Genomic DNA, 20,318 nt, shown 5'->3' with positions numbered 1-20,318 from the left:
AGGTTGTAACTAGGAGGGTGCCACAAGGATCAGTGCTTGTGCCTCAGCTGTTTACAATATATATCAATGGCTTAGATGAGGGGACTGAATGTAATGTATCCAGGTTTGCTGTCGATACAAAGCTAGGTGGGAAAGTAAGCTGTGAGGAGGACACAAAAAGGCTGCAGTGGGATATAGACAGGTTAAGTGAGTGGGCGAGAAGGTGGCAGATGGACTATAATGTGGGGAAATGTGAAATTATTCACTTTGGTAGGAAGAATAGAAAAGCAGAATATTTTTTAAAAGATGAGAAACTAAGAAATGTTCGTATTCAGAGGGATTTGGGTGTCCTTGTATACGAATCACAGAAAGTTAACATGTAGGTATAGCAAGCAATTAGGAAGGCAAATGGTTTGTTAGCCTTTATTGCAAGGGAGTTGGAATATAAGAGTGATGAGGTCTTGCTGCAATTATATAGGGCTCTGGTGAGACCACACCTGGAGTACTGTGTACAATTTTGGTCTCCTTACCTAAGGAAGGATATACTTGCCTTAGAGAGGGTGCAACAAAGATTCACAAGATTGATTCCTGGGATGAGAGGATTGCCCTATGAAGAGAGATTGAGTAGAATGGGCCTATATTTTCTATATAATGTAACATTGTTAGAGGGCTTGACAGGGTTGATGCTGAGACGCTGTTTCCCCTGGCTGGAGAGTATAGAACTAGGGGTCATAGTCTCAGGATAAGAGGTTGGCCATTTAGGACCAAGATGAGGAAAAATTTCTTCTCTCAGAGGGTTGCAAATTTTTGGAATTCTCTACCCCAGAGGGCTGTCGATGCTCAGTCATCGAGTATATTCAAGATTGAGATCGATAGATTTTTGGAGACTAAGGGAATCAAGGGATATGGGGATCAAGTGGGAAAGTGGAGTTGAGGTAGAAGATCAGCCATGATCTTATTGAAAGATGGAACAGGCTCGAGAGGCGTATGGCCTACTCCTGCTCCTATTTCTTATGTTCTTATGATTACTTAGAGAGTTTGACGGTTATTGGGGATATCCAATATGGCTTTACGTAACACAGTTCAACCTCATTAACTTGACTGAATCCTTTGGGGAAGTAACGAGAATTGTGGATGAAGATAATTCGATTGACATTATATACCTTGACTTCCAAAAACGGTTATTAGGCAAAAATAGATTTCAAGGGGTCATAAGACAGTTATGTTGCGCAAGTAGCTGGTTGAAGTCATGTAACCGGAGGGTTGTTATTGATGGGAGTGAATCTGATCAGGGCCCGGGTACAAGCAGAGTTCCATTGGGCCCTGTACTGGTATATATGCAGGGGCCAGTAAGTCAGACCAAAATCAATTTAGATAAGTTAGGTGAATGCGTCCTCATGCCAGATGTCACTTAATCGTGCACTTGGGATAAAAAAACTCCAGATAGTAACGATTATTGAGTAATACCACCAAGCAAGCCTATGCATTAAAGGTAACAGATCAAGAAAGGGGCTAGTAAATGGTTACTCATTAAAGGTGCATACCCAGTGTCAGGGTGACTATCGGTAAATTAGCTAGTATACCTTCACTTGGACAATTGTGTCCTGTTTTGGTCTCCACACATGATGAAGGATATTGAGGCTGCTCAGAGGGTGTAGAGGATGGAGACCAGAATGATACTAAATCTTAGACCTCCTATTTATGAAAATAGGCTCCATGAGTTAGGATTATTTACTTTGGGGAAACATAGGTTTAGAGGAAATATGATTAAACGTTTTTTAAATGATGAAGGGATTGGAGACAGTCCATTTCGATAGGATATTTGAAATGAATAAGGATGGTAGGACTAGGGATCATGTCTATAAAATCTGTAAGCAAAAAGTGAGGTTAGATGCCAGAAGTATTTCTTTCCACAGAGAGTCATCACCCTCTGCAACAAATTGTTGAGACATTTGGTGAGTTTGGACTCGATACAGTCCTTTAAAAGTAGCACTCTCACCTCTAATGTCAGAAAGGTTGTGGGTTCAAGCATTTGAGCACATACTCCGGACTGACACTCCACAACATTACCAAAGGTGTGCTGCTTTGTAAAAGGTGCTATCTTTCAGCTGTGATATTAAACCAGGGCCCTGTCTGCCTGTTCAGGTGGATGTAAAAGATCCCATAGCACTATTTCAAGAAGAGCAGAGCAGTTCTCTTAGTCTCTCAGACAACATTTATCACTCTTCAAAACAGATTAATTGGTCATTTATCTTATTTGTTGCTTGTGGGAGCTATATATGCACAATTTGCCTACAAAACAACAGTAACTACAGTTCAAAAGTATTTTTTTTTTATTCGTTCATGGGATGTGGGCATCCCTGCCGAGGCCAGCATTTATTGCCCATCTCTAATTGCCCTTGAGAAGATGGTGGTAAGCCGTCTTCTTGAACCGCTGCAGTCCATGTGGTGAAGGTTCTCCCACAGTGCTGTTAGGAAGGGAGTTCCAGGATTTTGACCCAGCGACGATGAAGGAATGGCGATATATTTCCAAGTTGGGATTGTGTGTAACTTGGAGGGGAACGTGCAGGTGGTGTTGTTCCCATGTGCCTGCTGCCCTTGTCCTTCTAGGTGGTAGAGGTCGCGGGTTTGGGAGGGGCTGTCGAAGAAGCCTTGGCGAGTTGCTGCAGTGCAGCCTGTGGATGGTACACACTGCAGCCACAGTGCGCCAGTGATGAAGGGAGTGAATGTTTAGAGTGGTGGATGGGGTGCCAATCAAGCGGGCTGCTTTGTCCTGAATGGTGTCGAACTTCTTGAGTGTTGTTGGAGCTGCACTCACCCAGGCAAGTGGAGAGTATTCCATCACACTCCTGACTTGTGCCTTGTAGATGGTGGAAAGGCTTTGGGGAGTCAGGAGGTGACTCACTTGCCGCAGAATACCCAGCCCCTGACCTGCTCTTGTAGCCACATTATTTATATGGCTGGTCCAGTTAAGTTTCTGATCAATGGTAACCCCCAGAATGTTGATGGTGGGGGATTCGGCGATGGTAATGCCGTTGAATGTCAAGGGGAGGTGGTTAGACTCTCTCTTGTTGGAGATGGTCATTGCCTGGCACTCATCTGACGTGAATGTTACTTACCACTTATAAGCCCAAGCCTGGATGTTGTCCAGGTTTTGCTGCATGCGGGCTCGGACTGTTTCATTATATGAGGGATTGTGAATGGAGCTGAACACTGTGCAAACATCAGCGAACATCCCCATTTCTGACCTTATGATGGAGGGAAGGTCATTGATGAAGCAGCTGAAGATGGTTGGGCCTAGGACACTGCCCTGAGGAACTCCTGCAGCAAATGTCCTGGGGCTGAGATGATTGGCCTCCAACAACCACTACCATCTTCCTTTGTGCTAGGTATGACTCCAGCCACTGGAGAGTTTTCCCCCTGATTCCCATTGACTTCAATTTTACGAGGGCTCCTTGGTGCCACACTTGGTCAAATGCTGCCTTGATGTTAAGGGCAGTCACTCTCACCTCCTCATCTCACCTCTGGAATTCAGCTATTCATTGGCTATGAAGTACTTTGAGATGTCCTGAGTAAATGAAAGGCAATATATCAACGCAAACACTTTGCTCTCGAGAGGCGGGTCAGTAATTTAAATATATTAATGCAGCAGCGTGCCTCAGATTTTAGCAGCCGTTTAGATTTAATGGCTGCAGGCCAGGTTTCCCGGGACTCAGGAAACCCGGCTGCTGAAGGGTGGTGAGAGCAGCCGGATCCAGCAGGTAAGTGTTTGTTATACTACTGCTTGTGAACCAGGAGGAGCAGGACTGCTTCCCCCCAACCCCCCATCTAACCTGCTTCTCTTCCCGCGACCTGCCAACCACCTTGCTGCTATCTCCCAGGCTAACCCCCAGCCAATGCCCTCCCCCCCAATCCCCCAGCGATCTCCAGTCCGTCCCGTCATCTCTTCACCCCCCCACGCGATCATCCTCCCACGATCTCTTCAGCCCCCCACGTGATCTCTCCACCCATGATCTCTTCCCCCTACCCGTCATCTCCCCACCCAGCGCGATTTCTTCCCCCACCTCACGCAAGCTCTTCCCACCCACCCCACAATCTCCCTCCCTCCTCTCCGGTCCCCGATTGCCTGGTGCCGCAGGCCTTTCTGCCCGACAGCCGGCTAGTCTCTCAATCTTGCTGGTTGCCAGCTGGGAAACGGTGAAAAAAAAATCAAATGAGGTCCTGCTGTTAAATTCGGCAGAACCTTCACATTCCCCGCATTTCCGGGTTCCCAGCTGGTAGAAGTCTCCACCCCACCCCTACTTCGCCCCGTTCCCTCCCTGCCTCCCCGTAAATATCGGGGCCTTTCTTTCCTGAAAGAAGAGGACATTTCCAGTTTAAGGGGAAGTTGATAGTTAGTTGTGATAGTGATGAGTCATGGGCAACTATGGTCTCCTGGAACTTGCTTGATTGCCTTAGGGAGCTGGAGTGGAATTTCCCAGAACTTTTCCTGAATTGGCCGTTGGTTTATGTCTCTGTTTTTTTGCCTCTCCCAAGTGATTGCGTTGTTTTAGGGAGTGAGTAAACAGTGTGCGATGTTGCACTATTGACTCGCCCTTTTTTTCATATGTTTGTCTGTAGGTGCACAGTGGGACTTAAACAATGTTTACGGCATTTGATCATTTGATAAATCAGGATTCTTTGCCTTTTCCTCCATTTGTATCTGTTGATAAAATAAGTTTAAAAATTCAGATTATCTAAAAATTTGCCACCATAAACTGTTTAAATGAAGGATGACAAATAGGTTGACGTTAAAATCCTTAACATGGCACTGGTGAAGACTTTTTTATTAATGTCAAGAATGCACTGTTGGCATCAATAAAGTTATGAGAGTGCCCCCTTTAGGATAGTTCAGCAGACAGCCTCATCAGATAAACCCTACCAGTAGTTCCCTTCTGTCAAAGTACATATCAAAGTCTGTCTCAATTTTCCCAGATTATCCACTCCTTGCCCCAGAGTTATTGTATGCTGAAGGTTCTTTGACATCCTGCATTGACACATACTTTGTCAGCAGAAGCGTTGCTGTAGCACAATGTCATATAAAACAGCATGATTAATGGTACAACTAAAGCCCCTTAATAGCAATACCCGAGTAGTGAGTAAAATGATCCCTTTATTCAAATGCTCCAGTTAAACGAACTTTGTAGGCTGTATGGGGAATAAATTGATGCCCAAGCAAAAGCCTCCTTTCAATGGATGGTCTAGTCAAGTGCCTATAATGTACTAGACATTTAAGGAAGAACAAGTGGCTTATGGGGGTATGATCATGACAGGCAGTACATTAAACCCTTTTCAATTTGCAACTGGGATGTATATGAGTTGCAGCTACAATACAATTAAAAAGTGACAGACTACACAGCAAATTCAGTAGTCAGGAACATGCAGTCTAAAAACTGTGGGAAGTGTTTGCCCAAAACAGATTCAGTAAGGCGCTTTTTAATGCTCTTTACTACAAGGAATACAATCAATCAACAACTGCTCATGTAGGAAACAGAATATTTTGTGCAGCTATTTTAATGTAAGGAAATTTTAAAACACTCCTCTGCATCTCAGGAAAATGGAGGTCACAGGAATGCTCAAGAATGCCATACATAAAAGCTTCCCAGACAGCAAAGCCTTAGATTGATTAATCTATTAAGTGGTTCATCTTACCCTTATATGTGTTTCTAATATTTGGCTTGGGGACAGTTTCTAACTGAAAGATAGACGCTTCACAAATTTAGCAGTCTACAGACTGAAATAATATTTATTGATTGGCTTCAGCACTAATATAAAACATATGGTAGATCATAGATTCCTGAGGCCTTTAGGAAAATATTATAGTAGTTTTAGTACCCTTGATTACTTGTTTAATTTAATTTGATAGACAAAAGATGAATAAGTCAGAGGAATGCTTAATGCATTAGGTACTGAAGTGAGTTTACCAAATAATTATATTTATTCATCAAGAGTATTTTCTAAATGAAGAATCAGATTTAAATATTAATGTTTTACGTTAGATTTTGAAACATTCATAACAAAGCCCATGTACTTTTAAGCTGTGCCACGCATTGTTATTTTGACATGGGCAGCTGCATTTTGGTGAAAATGAGACAAAGATACAAATACCAGACATCCACCAGTATAGATATTCCACAGGCCAATGCAGATTGAAGTACTCTATAACATTAAAGTAGTCCTGACATACAAAAGTTTCTACATTGTTTCTTAGTTTTACAATAGCCAGAACTGCACCAATAGGCCCCAATTACAAAAAGCTACTGGGAAATGTCAGACTAGTACCATTTATTTCTAGTTACAACATATTGCAAGTGAAAAGTTTTTTTTAAATGCCATGGCTACGTAAATCAGATAAAAATATACAAGACTTCAATGAAAGCATTAAAAACTATGGACTCAAAAATGGCGCTGCGCCTGTTTTTCAGGCGCAAAATGGACACCTAAGCATCCAATATGACAGGCGGGGCAAGCGCACTCATTACACGCTGGAAATGTGCCATCTCCCATATTAATAAAGGCAGAAAAAGAGGCGTCAAACTGCAGCTCTGTTTACTCCTTTTTCCTCCTCCTACTTTCAAATTGGAATTCCTAGTATCCCCATGAAGATAAAAGACTGTCAACTTGAAGGCCAAAAGCCCCTTCACAGTCCAGCGCCTATAATAGAAAATAATAAACTTATGCAAACTGTAAGGGCAAGTTCCCCACAATCTAGTGCAAGAAAATTTATCCAAAAGCTCTTGCAAGAGAATGTATCCATAAGCTCCATAAAGCATTAACCAAGAACAACTGAGAATCCCTTTAAATTGCACGTTAAATGAGCTCCTGAGAGCTTCTACTGGTCGTAGTTTGTGGATGGGACCAATATCCCATACCTAGCCCAGTTGGTGGAGAGGTAAAGTCAAGAAATTGTGTTGGCATCTTAATTACATCACATGGCCTTGATTTCTATGTCTTCATGAAGCTCCTGGCTGTCAGGAACCACCCCTCACTCCCAGAAAATAAGGTGACATCTGGAACCAGTGCTAATTGGATGGGACCATATCCCATACCTTATTCTGCCCATTACTGCCTATTTTTGGGTGTAAACGGGATGGTAAGAGGAAAAAAATTGCTTTAATGTTCATAACAAGTTGATAAAAGGCACTTTATCAAATGCCTTCTGAAAATTTATATTAACAACATCCATTGCATTCCCTTCATCTATACACTGTGTTATTTCCTCAAAAACTTAGTCAAGCACAGCTTGCCCATCACAAATCCATGCTGACTATCTCTAATTAGTCTATGCCTTTCTAAGTGTTCATTAATTTCATCCCATATTAAGGACTCAAGGGGTAAATTTTATGATTTAGTGATTGCAGCATGGAGCTTTGCTTGATGGGAAGATAGATAGGACAGTCGGGTTCAGAGGCCAGCACACCAGACTCATAGGAACATAGGAGCAGGAGTAGGCCTTTCAGCCCCTCGAGCATTTCACCACACCTCAGAAAGGATATATTGGCCTTAGAAGCAGTGCAGAGCAAATTCATCAGAATTTTACCAGGACTCCACAGGTTAGATTATGAGGGGAGATTACATAAACTAAGGTTTTATTCCCTGGAATATGGAATGTTAAGGGTGATTTGATTGAGGTTTTTGGGGATTTTGAAAGGAATCGATAGCGTAGATAGAGAGAAACTTTTTCCGCTTGTGAGGGAGACTAGGACAAGGAGACATAACCTTAAAATCAGAGCCAGGCCATTCGGGAGAGAAGTTAAGAAACACTTCTTCATGCAAAGGGTGTTAGAAGTGTGGAACTCTCTCCCACAAAAAGCAGTAGATGCTAACTCAATTAATAATTTTAAATCTGAGGTCGCTAAATATTTGCTAGCCAGGGGTATTAAAGGATATGGAGTTAGGATACATATTAGCCATGATCTTGAGGGGCTGAATGGCCTACTCCTACTTCCTATGTTCCTAATGACTGGAAATTTGGAAGACCATGAATCAGGTTCACTGACTTGGATGCATACCATCTGGGCTGAGTGACTTTTCCACTTTTAGCTAGATTTTTTAATACAATTTTAAAAAAGCTATTTGGACTAAAAGCATAAAATATTTATCTTCAATAGTTTCTGTCATATCCTCCTCGGGTACTCCTAGAGGCCCATTTTAGCATTCCTTTGTAAAAACTAAAACAAAGTACTTATTAAGTATCTCTACCATTCCCTCATTTTCAAGTAAAAGATGGCCCCTACCTTTCTAAGTGGCCCCTCTCATACATTAACTAATTCTTACAAATTCTGTTAACATGTATTTCTGCCTTAAAGTTCTAATTCAAATATTTGACCAATTACTACTTTCTGAACTACAGTTTTTTAAATTGAATGATAATGCTTCACATTTTGCTGAAACAATGTCCTTAGTTTGTCTTGCAGTACAGCTCTTTAAGATAGGAATCACTGCTGTTGTTCTCCTTTCCATCAATGCAGATCCATTACTGTCTATTTTTGAGTTATACACACTGAAACTGAAGACAATTTTCACCAGCTAATCTCAGCAAATTCGGAATAGACCAAGGATTAAACTTGGGGCCTCCCTTGTCTGTATGGCTTAACTACCCACTGTCTTAACCACCTGAGCCATTAGAGGAACAGTAGGCCAATTTTAATGGGCACTGCCTGGCATAAACCGAGTGGCAGCAGCCTGAAAATGGCATTGAGTCACTCACCGCTTCGTTTACACTAGCGCTGTAGCAGTCACTATCTTGGATACGATCCTGAGATGAGCAGCCAGTTCACCCTCCTGTTTCAGGTGGGACTCTGCTTATAATACTATTGTGTTACTGTAAGGCTACTGTGCACACTCCACCCATTTGTAACAGGCATTGAGCACCTTAACTGCCTTAAAGGGACCGCTGGAGGCCACTCATAAAGCTGCCTACGAAATTTTAAAATTTTTTTTGGTGGGGCAAGGAGGAGGAGGAGCAGGTCTACAAAAAAATCTCCAGCCCATGTGAGGCCTACCGTATTATGAATGGATAGCCATATGGTAAAGGATAGAATACTAGAGCCTGGTCTTTTGTTGTTTCCAAGCCTTTATTCATAGAGATTCTCCTTACACGCACACCATACCCTGGATAAGCTCTCCTATAAAAAAGATAAAAGAAAGTCCCCAATTGATACCCACCAACTGAATACAATTAACACTTATTGATATAAATCATACAATTAACATGCCTTGGGATTACCTCCTCAACTGTCGTCCGGCTCACCATAGGAGCCAGCTGATATCCTGCTCTCCCACAACCGGCCAGCTGCAGAGGGGCACTTGGTGCCCATAGCTTGCCAACTGCATGTAACTGAGGCCCGGGCCTCAAAATAGCTCAGGCCTCCCAGTGGTAACAGTGGGCGGGTGGGCAGCTCACAATGGGCCTCGCACTTTAGGAAGGATGTGAAGGCCTTAGAAAGGGTGCAGAAAAGATTTACTAGAATGGTTCCAGGGATGTGAGACTTTGTGGATGGACTGGAGAAACTGGGGTTGTTCTCCTTAGAGAAGAGAAGGTTGAGAGGAGATTTGATAGAGGTTTTCAAAATCATGAATGGTTTAGATAAAGTAAATGAAGAGAAACTGTTCCCATAGGCAGAAGGGTCGAGAACCAGGGGATACAGATTTAAGGTGATTGGCAAAAGAACCAAAGGTGATGTGAGGAGAAACTTTTTTACGCAGCGAGTAGTTATGATCTGGAATGCGCTGCCTGAAAGGGTGGTGGAAGCAGAGTCAACCATAGCTTTCAAAAAGGAATTGGATAAATACTTGAAAGGAAAAAATTTGCAGGACTACGAGGAAAGAGCGGCGGAATGGGACTAACCTCATTGCTCTTATAAAGAGCCGGCACAGGCTCAATGGGCCAAATGGCCTCCTTCTGTGCTGTAACCATTCTATGATTCTATGATACTGGCCACCTACCTGCTGTGCACCTCAAGTTAAATCCCCCCCTAGTAAGTTTCAGAATCGAATGGTGGCAAATTTACTTTCATTCAGTTCTCTGCCACCTGCCATGGAGCTAATCACCCCATGGGCTTAAAACATAGACTAAAACGAATTGATTTGAACATTTTCATCAAGAATGATATTTTCCCCTACAGTGATTGGAAATAGCTTCATACATGGAAAATTTGTGATCTTAAGGATTTGTTGTCATTAGATTTAAATATTGTGGTTTCACTTTAACTGCTTTGTCAAAACAAGAAAAATACAAATACTCACAAAATGCTGTTTATTTAGTCTATTGTGGAAATTACTGTACATATACGTACAAGAGATATTAAATTCCAATATGTGGTTTGCTGTTCAACAGTTATCTTTAAAAGTTTTGACTAATGAGGAATAGCAGATGGAAAAAGTAAGTCTATTTATCTATCTAATCTGTGTATTTATCTATCCATCTATCTATCTATGATTACAGTAGTAAAATTATGGGAATATTTCCTGCATTAAAACAATTAATATTGCCTACAGAAATGGCATGTTTTAGTAACCCAGGGTCAAAGCAAAATATTCGGTATTGGATACATGTCAAATTCACCTTCTAAAATTCCACAGCATTTTCAGTGTTTCTGGGGCATTCAGGTGGGAACATTTTTTTTGATCAGGAAACTGGGGCACAAGCCACAGGTTTTCCACCCCAAAAACAATGCAGCCCAATTAATGATCGTGACTTAACCCTTCCCATGAAGTGCCCACCGAGTCCCCGTGCAGCTGGTTTTAATATATGTTCATGACGGCCAGCGGCCCTGAAACCCTGAATTCCAGAAGTTAAGCTTATAATGTACTAGGGGTAAGTTAGATTGGGAAACATAAGGCACACCTATTGCCCGGATCAGCTGAGAATGGTAGAAGTGAGGAGCTTTTGTACCTAAACACTGCTGAAAGTTTGAGCAGCAACTATTGCAGGCTAGATCAAAATTTTTCAGCGATTCGTTTTTTTATATATTGCTTTGAGCCTAGATATCATTGGACTTGTTTCAGACTGCTTATGGGACAGTAAGACCTCTGGGATATTTTGTTCCCGCCCCCACACAGTGAGCACAATCGAAGCAAAGGTATGGGGTTCTGATGGGCATACTTTGTCCACCATTATAATGGAGGAGGAGCACGAGAGGATGGAGAAGACTGAAGCATCAGCTGAGGAGGAATCACCCACAAAATATTACCTCCCCCCAAAAATATACAGATAACACAGGTCCTATGAAGACCTTAGTAAGTTGTGTATTAGAAGAGTGCGTTTCACCAAAGAATGAACAGGGGAGCTGTGCCAGCAACTACATGAAGATGTGCAGCCACAGTCATCTGACCGGGCAGTTGTGTCACAGGAACATAGGAACAGGAGTAGGCCATTCAGCCCCTCGTGCCTGCTCCGCCATTTAATAAGATCATGGCTGATCTGTGATCTAACTCCATATACCTGCCTTTGGCCCATATCCCTTAATACATTTGATTGCCAAAAAGCTATCTATCTCAGATTTAAATTTAGCAATTGATCTAGTATCAATTGCCGTTTGCGGAAGAGAGTTCCAAACTTCTACCACCCTTTGTGTGTAGAAATGTTTTCTAATCTCACTCCTGAAAGGTCTGGCTCTAATTTTTAGACTGTGCCCCCTACACCTAGAATCCCCAACCAGCGGAAATAGTTTCTCTCTATCCACCCTATCCGTTCCCCTTAATATCTTATAAACTTCGATCAGATCACCACTTAACCTTCGAAACTCCAGAGAATGCAACCCCAATCTGTGTAATCTCTCCTCGTAACTTAACCCTTGAAGTCCGGGTATCATTCTAGTAAATCTACGCTGCACTCCCTCCAAGGCCAATATGTCCTTCCGAAGGTGCGGTGCCCAGAACTGCTCACAGTACTCCAGGTGCGGTCTAACCAGGGTTTTGTATAGCTGCAGCATAACTTCTGCCCCCTTGTACTCCAGTCCTCTAGATATAAAGACCAGCATTCCATTAGCCTTGTTGATTATTTTCTGCACCTGTCTGTAGCTATGCAAGCATATGAAAATAATGGGCAGGAAAAGGCCAGCTATAATAGACGGGCGATCTGCTCCACTAGATTAGTGCCCAGGCAGTGAAGACGAAAATTTACCCCTTTGTTTCAGATATGAATCGAATTGAATCCCAATCATGATTTGCAATAGCCGTGGTAATCAATAAACTAAACCTAAAGCTCACAATTCACACACTTCCTTTTGAAAAGATGTGATTCCAAACCAGGCATTAAATTTAAAGATCAACTGATCCATAATTGCTGGCTCTCAGTCCCTATTTATTTTTGCTGTTACTGCTTTTTTCTTGGCTCTGCACGCTTACATTATCCCTTATCTTTTTTTAGATCTTTTTATTTAGCATGATAAATGCTAAGTAGAAAAGTGTTTACAAATAATAAAATAGCACCTAATGGTCAAGAGCAGGGTGCAGTGTTCCAGAATTAATTTAAAGCCTCACTTAAGGTTCTACCAAGAGCTGCACTTTCACAATACAGGCTGTATATCTCCTGAGAGGCAGGGAGTTCCAGGCGACCATGAGTTAGTGAGATCTTTTCTTGAAAGAATTGTTGTATTTTATCAGCATAACATATCTTCCATAGACCACATGCTTTTATTATTTGTAATACTTCCAACAAGCCAACTTTTTTTTTTACTGACATATGTGCATATGTTGCTTAGCAATGCATATCAGTTAGCTAATTATGTTTCATCGATTTGTTGGTGCTGTTACCAAGTTCCGATGAATTTGCTCCTGAATTACTGTTTCTATACATTCCAATCTGATACATTATTTTCAAGGAAATGTGGGGGCGAGGACACATTACATTACCATTATTCATGTATGCGGTCATTATTTATGTGCTTTAACATGAGTAATTCCACCTCAAGAAGTTATACTGACCTGAAGTGCAGCCTCTGTCTCAATGCAACTAATGTGTTCTAAATGATAATGTATGATACTGGCACAAACATATACTTCGGTACAAAATTAGACGACTCTCTAAAGTCTAAGTGCATTAATAAGGTTTGAAGCAAATAAGTATTTAAAGTGTATCGAAACTAGTCCTAATAAACATGACAGCTTGTGTTCTAAATTTGAGAACAAAGTTAGACCTGGCTTCTTGCTGCCTTCCATGATTTACACCCTTACAGCAGTAAAAATGCTTTACTGCATGCTCTGTGCAGACTGACTCCTCTCCTACACATTATTTGGAATCTGCAGCATATCACTCTTGCTGTCGGTAGACTCTTTCATAAAGTTTTTTCTTTTTGTAAAATAAGCACAGAATTTTTTTTCACAAGGCCCTAAAAGAGATCCTTTTAATAACTGCACTGAGATGTTGTTACTGATGTTCATTAAGTGTGCAAGCTTTAAAAATGAAATGTCCATTTATTATGCTCTGTTGTACATTCCAACAATGTTAAAAATTGATTGGCTTGAAACATTATGACAAATAATAACTGACTTCAACAATAAAAAGTATTTTACAGTGACTATTTTGGAATTAAATATTCTTTATGATTTTCAGTATTTATGGAAAGTATGCTTTCTGTCATATCATTAATGTAAAATAAAATTTTCTAGAAGAATAATTGAAGTCAGCACATGCAAAGCAGTTATTATTCTAGTATTATACAAATAAACACGATATGACTGTTATTTTTGCCAGCGTTTCTATTTGTGCAAAAGTGCTGTCACAGGCCTTTAGACAAGTAGAAGTTTGAGACCTGTACCTTCTCAGAGTAATACGGAGCTGGTAGACCCAAGTTACGCTGTCAGCCGTGCATCACTGTCTGGCCAAGACATGTGAGCACAGACAGAGCTACGCTTAACAGTGTCACAGTGGCAGTTAAATTTCAAAGTTGACAACCAACAGCATAATCGGCTCTGCGCTAATCTCTGTGCTAACATTAAAAAGGTTTAAAAAATGAAGGCCTTGTATTATATTGTACGAATATTTGCATGCAAACGTTTACAGTGTTGGTCTGAAATTTCTTTGTCTACTATTTTAAAAAGGGCATTTGTGTTGCCCCCTCTGTTAAGCTAATGGACAAAATTATTTCATCCATAAGCATTAAAGGGCTGATTGTAACTCAGGGCGTGAATCAGGAAGCCCCCATGACATCGTCGGTGTGAGGACTGTGTGATTTTAACTCCTGGACCTCATTTAGGAACATAGGAACAGGAGTAGGCCATTCAGCCCCACGAGTCTGTTCTGCCATTCAATTAGACCATAGCTGATCTGTATCCTATAACTCCATCCACCCACCTTGATTCCAAAACCTATAACGAACAAAAATCTTCTGATCTCATAGAATCATAGAAAGGTTACAGCACGGAAGGCGACCATTCAGCCCATCGAGTCTGCGCTGGCTCCATGCAAGAGCAATCCAGCTAGTCCCACTCCCCTGTCCTATCCCCGTAGCCCTGCAATTTATTTCCTTTCAAGTACTTATCCAGTTCCCTTTTGAAGGCCATGATTGAATCTGCCTCCACCATCCCCTCGGGCAGTGCATTCCAGATCCTAACCTCTCGCTGTGTAAAAAAGTTTTTCCTCATGTCACCTTTGGTTCTTTTGCCAATCACCTTAAATCTATGTCCTCTGGTTCTTGACCCTTCAACCAATGGGAACAGTTTCTCTCTATCTACTCTGTCTAGACCCTTCATGATTTTGAATACCTCTATCAAATCTCCTCACAACCGTCTCTGTTCCAAGGGGTACAACCCCAGTTTTGAAATTTTTAATTGACCTAGCCTCAATGGTTTTTTGGGGAAGAGAGTTCCAGATTTGTGTGAAGAAGTGCTTCCTGGCATCACCCCTGAATGGCCTACCTCTAATTTTCCATTGAAATGATGGGTTGCCCTCCCGATTGCATCGGGAATCAGTCAGCACATCCACCTCCTGCACGCAATTTCTGGCATGAGGCCCGAGGCTTATTTAAAGCGGGGATGCACCACTTAAAATGAATGTAAGGAATCTTACAACACCAGGTTATAGTCCAACAATTTTATTTTAAAATCACAAGCTTTCGGAGATTATCCCCTTCGTCAGGTGAGTGACGAAGGGGATAATCACTCACCTGACGAAGGGGATAATCTCCGAAAGCTTGAGATTTTAAAATAAAATTGTTGGACTATAACCTGGTGTTGTAAGGTTCCTTACATTTGTCCACCCCAGTCCATCACCGGCATCTCCACATCATGGCCACTTAAAATGAGGTTGCAGCCCCTGCATGGATTTTTCATTGCAAAACACTGGACGATATCCTAGTTATTGAAATGAGTAGAAGGTCTGCACCCCCGCTTCTCTGATGCCTCCCTGGAGGTCTTAGTAAACCAAGTCGGGGCATGGAGGAAGGTACTCTTCCCCACCAGCCACAGGAGCAGTCTCAAGACCACCACCAAGTAGATCTGAACAGAAGTGGCTGACAGAGTCAGTGCCAGCAGCATCACACCCAGCATCTGGGTTCAGTGCAGAAAGAGGTTCAATGACTTCACAAGAGCAGCAAGGGTGAGTACATCGCTCAACAGCATCTGACAATGCACCTCTCACCCCCTCCATCATCACTCGCAACAATTCCCTCCCCTATACTATATCCTTCACCATATAATCACAAGGGCACAGGGCACCTCTCTCTCTCATCCCAAACATGCTCACCTCTTTCTTTCCTCTCTTCACACCACACACCAACACCATTCTCTTCTCACATCCTAGCACTTGCACAACCACCAACTCCTCACAGCATCCCTTCTCTACTTCACATTGCACACACTTGGCTTTATATTCATCACCTCTCCATTCTCATTCCATCTAGCTTCTTCTCCACCTCACAACACATCCACATCCACAAAACTCTCACTCTCCACTTACCTTTTCAACAGCCACTCACAAACTCTCAACGTTTCTTTCTGCAGGACAAGACAGCACATTATGTGATGGACAGGAACAAGACGGGGAGAGGAGTCATCAACATCATCACCCTCACCCAAGCAGAGCCGGACGTCCTGGAGATTAGTAGCTCAGGCAGAGCCATCAGCATTGAGGAAGGCGAGGCTGGTGGCTTACCTTAGCAGGGTATCTGTATATTACTTATACATATACCTCTGAAAATATGTACCAAGCTATACAACTTCAAGCTGTATTCTCAAGACTTCCTCCTGAAAACGTCCAGCTTCTTTCTGCCATACTAACTCTTGTCCTTTTTCTATTTCTTCTAGGTCCTTCTTGGCAGCAGGAAGCTCCTGCACAAGAAGGCACCTCAGAGGAGGCCAATCTTCCTGCAGATGCACTGTCACGCAGTTCAGCCTCCCAGGTACCAGTTCAGACATTGGCATTCCACTTGGGTTAGTGTGAGCCAGAGGGGTGTGCAGATGGTGAAACACCCAGAACCAGTGAGCAGCCACAGATACTGGTGGCAGGGACGGTAAAGGAGACAGCTCGCCAGAGGATGAAGTTCTCTATCATCTCTGCTGAGGATGACAGACGTAAGGACCTCAAGGGCCCAGACATGAAAAGAAAATTTCTGGCATCACACAAACAGCTGTATGCAGTATTGATGGGCCTGCCAAGGAGTTTCACAACCATGGCTGAAAGTGTGGAGGACTCAGCTGCCAGCCTGTATGGTATCATCTCACACTCTGCAGTTTACCCTGGATAGTGTGGTCACCTCTAGTGGTGCTGCAACCGGGCTCTCACAACAAGAGTCCATGTTCGCATGCTTTGCAGCTTTGGTGGAAGTTCAGATGGCTACCACACAAGCTCTGTGTTCCAACTTGGAGAGACAGGTGTCCACCTTGGACAGATTGGAGGACCACCTAAATAGGAGCTTTCAAGGAGCCACTCATCTCCTGCAGTCTGCTCTCCCGAAAGATCAGTGGAAGTAATAAGCCCCAGTCCCATGGGAGTGGCAGTGGCACAATGGGAGCTGGTCCCTAAGCCCCTCTCCACTCCTTCTTTAAAGAAATGTACTATGGGTTGATCATTTGGGTGAGAAATGAATGGATGGCAATTATTATGTTTGCCATTAATTTAATTGCCTTTATCACATTTGGCAATTTGATCTGCGGTGTGGTTTAATAGCAGCTTCTGAGTCTGCATTGTCAGTATGTCATTGCTATAGAGGTTGTCTGAATAGTTGAATATTATTAATGCAGGATGAAGGGAGTGATGATGAAGGTATCAAGGATTGTTAAGCAGAGGGGCTCTGCGTAGCTACTCAGGTCAGGGAAATGAGCAGGTTAGTGGAATCGCTGAGCAAGTAGTTGATCTCTCATATCTCTTGCTGCAAGGCGATGAGGTGGCCCTCCTTCCTCTGCTGCTGCTGTTGCTGTGCCTCCTCCAAATGCAGGCCTCTCTGTATGGCAAGGTTGAGAAGTATGCAGCACACCCACTATGATCCGGGAGATTCTTCATAGGGTATTTTGTAGGGAACCCCAAGATCAGCCGAGACACCTGGACCTTTGCTTCAGCATTACAATGGGGCGCTCAATAATGATCCTGGGGCTCCCCTGGAAAGGTCAAATATGGTTCCAGGATAAATGCATTGTGACAGCTGCCTGGCCCCCATAAGCAGCATTCAGGGCAAACCAATTTCCGGTTTGGGTCATAAAACAGGCATTAAGCCTTATTAGCATATTCAAGGAGCGTAGCATCTGTTTTAGGCGGCCGCCATGGATGCTCCTACAGCATCCGAACCAAATAGCATCAAATGCGTTTCCAACGCCGTTTGGGTATGGGAGGTTGGCCCCTAAACTGGACCACGTTGCACCCTTTTTCTACCCAATCTGAGTTGAAGTGAGAGAAGAACAGTGTAGCTTTCAATATTTCAGTGTCATAACTTTCTATCACATAATTCTGTCGCATTTTGCAAGAGTAAAATTAGTGAAAAATAAAACTTAACTTTCAAGGCAGTCTATGGTAGTCATAGACTTGGACGTATTTCAGTTTGTGTAACAGCAGTTTCTGGTTGCACACTAATGCGGAGTGGCTACACTTTCAGAACAATTTCAGAACCTTAACAATCATGAGGTACAGGTGTATGAATACCTGGCTCAGTGGCTTTGAAAATATAGTGATGAAGCATTGAAAATTCATAGTTACAATTTATTGTGAATGTGTATTTTCATTGCATACATTTTTTGAGTATCATAATCAGCTGGACGTTCATTACTGCAGCAAAGAAATCCAGGTCAACAGTAAACTAACAATGTATATATATATCGTGTTAATACTTGGAATCCACTTACTATTTGCAGTGTCTTTTCCCTCTAACCCAAGGCACATGTCAAAGGCATACAGTCACATCAGAGTAGGAGGTGAATGGAAATATAATTCTGACTCTGGTATAGCTGTTTTCAAGAAACCTTTTTATTCTGAAGTAAATTTAGTGTGGATTCAACAACAGAGCAGGAAAGCTCTGTGAATACACACTTCTCCTGGAGGTAATTTGATTCTGGAGTCAGCATCATATAAACAAAGTATGAAAAATGCACTAGCTATCTTTGAACCAGGCTGCGCCTGTTTAGAAACCAAATAATCATGGTAATATGCGGTAATGTCATTATGCTGACAACGGCATAAGAATTCCTCCAGTTGCTACATGTAAATATGTTTCTAAAGTTATCCTGTTCACTATTTCTAGCATATTAATAAACAAGCTCAAAAAAATCTTCACAAATGTATTTACAATGTTGCTGTGTATAGTGACTAGAGGAATATTTCCCCATTGTAGCTCTGTGATTATGCTGATCAGTGCTTCGAGCTCTGTAACATCAAACCATCCCAGAACTGAAACCTGAACTCAAGTAAAGCAAAGTAAAGTCACTTCATTACAATCAATGTAAACAGGGCTTGCTTGAGTTATGAGCGTCTACCTCATATGAACAAAATGTTACCCTCTTCCAAAAATTAAGAATGGCATTGATCAGCTAGGAAATGGTTAAATGTATGCACCAGATTATTTTCACTTTCAGCTCACTACTAAACAGATAAACTCAGCCACTTATACATTTATCAATAGCACCAGATTTTAAAAGCTCAATACTGCCAAGCTGGTTGGTGAGACAGTTAAAGTATATAATCTCATTATGAATAATGCATCAAACATAGACTACGTACCTGGGTTTCTTGTTTTTAAATAAAACAGGGGTCAAACAGGCTAGTTAAGAGATCATAAGAGAGAAATATTTTCTGAAAAATACACTTCAACTAAAGTAATGGCGCATTGTGCATACAATATGTGGAACAAATATTGCTCATATTGGGAGAACCTTCACCACACGGACTGCAGCGGTTCAAGAAGGCGGCTCACCACCACCTTCTCAAGGGCAATTAGGGATGGGCAATAAATGCTGGCCTCGCCAGCGACGCCCACATCCCGTGAACGAATAAAAAAAAAAGTATGTACCCAACTGTTTCACACTTTCATTAAAATGAACTCCAAGTGTCTTAATGGTTAAACTACATTTATATATTAGGTTTGGGTCCTCATAATGATGTGAACTGAATGTGTTTCCCATTTATACTTATACTCCACATATCAGAGTTATCAGCTTTAGTCAAAATTAAACCAAGCCAAGGCTCCTTACCGCTCACAACATTTTGAGATGTTGAATGCTGAAACTGATGTTTACATCATTAATTGAGTTACATTCACAGTAATGTAACCATTCTTTTTATATTTAGACAAGAATTCAACTTCCAAAACAAAAAAAAACACATGGATTGCAACAAAAAAATGAGGGTTTTCACTGAGATTCTGAGAACAGCATCAAATCAGTGAGATTTGACATACCTGCACTGAAGCCATGACTGCAAGTCTACATATATAAACACGTGACATTCTGACCTGCAGCAACAAACCTTAATCTGCACATACTGATTTTTTTTTACTGTGGCTACAATATGAGAGATTTGTATTAGATAAGTGTAAAAGCCCGGTGTGAACCTCCTGCAGATTTCTGTCAGTCAAACATCAAACCTCCTGGTGCATTGATATGAACTGACTCAGCGCAGTCCTCTCTATAAACCCCAGGGGATCATAGTCAATTCTGAGCTGTCCTGATCTGAACTGAGTGAGCTCTTAATTACATGGTTTTACCTGCACCTCAATTACCAGACAAGATGGCCCCTATCCATCTTTATTCACTACAAAAATTATAAATTTATATTAGATATTTATACTAGCCTAATGCGAACCTTTTGCTTCACAGTTCAGCATAAATCAGTTTCCCAGAGCTGGAACTTTTTACTTTCAGCTATGATTGATATA

Source organism: Heptranchias perlo, chromosome 3, assembly GCF_035084215.1.
Source record: "Heptranchias perlo isolate sHepPer1 chromosome 3, sHepPer1.hap1, whole genome shotgun sequence".
Taxonomy (NCBI): Eukaryota; Metazoa; Chordata; class Chondrichthyes; order Hexanchiformes; family Hexanchidae; genus Heptranchias; species Heptranchias perlo.
Note: the sequence above shows the minus strand (reverse complement) of the source record.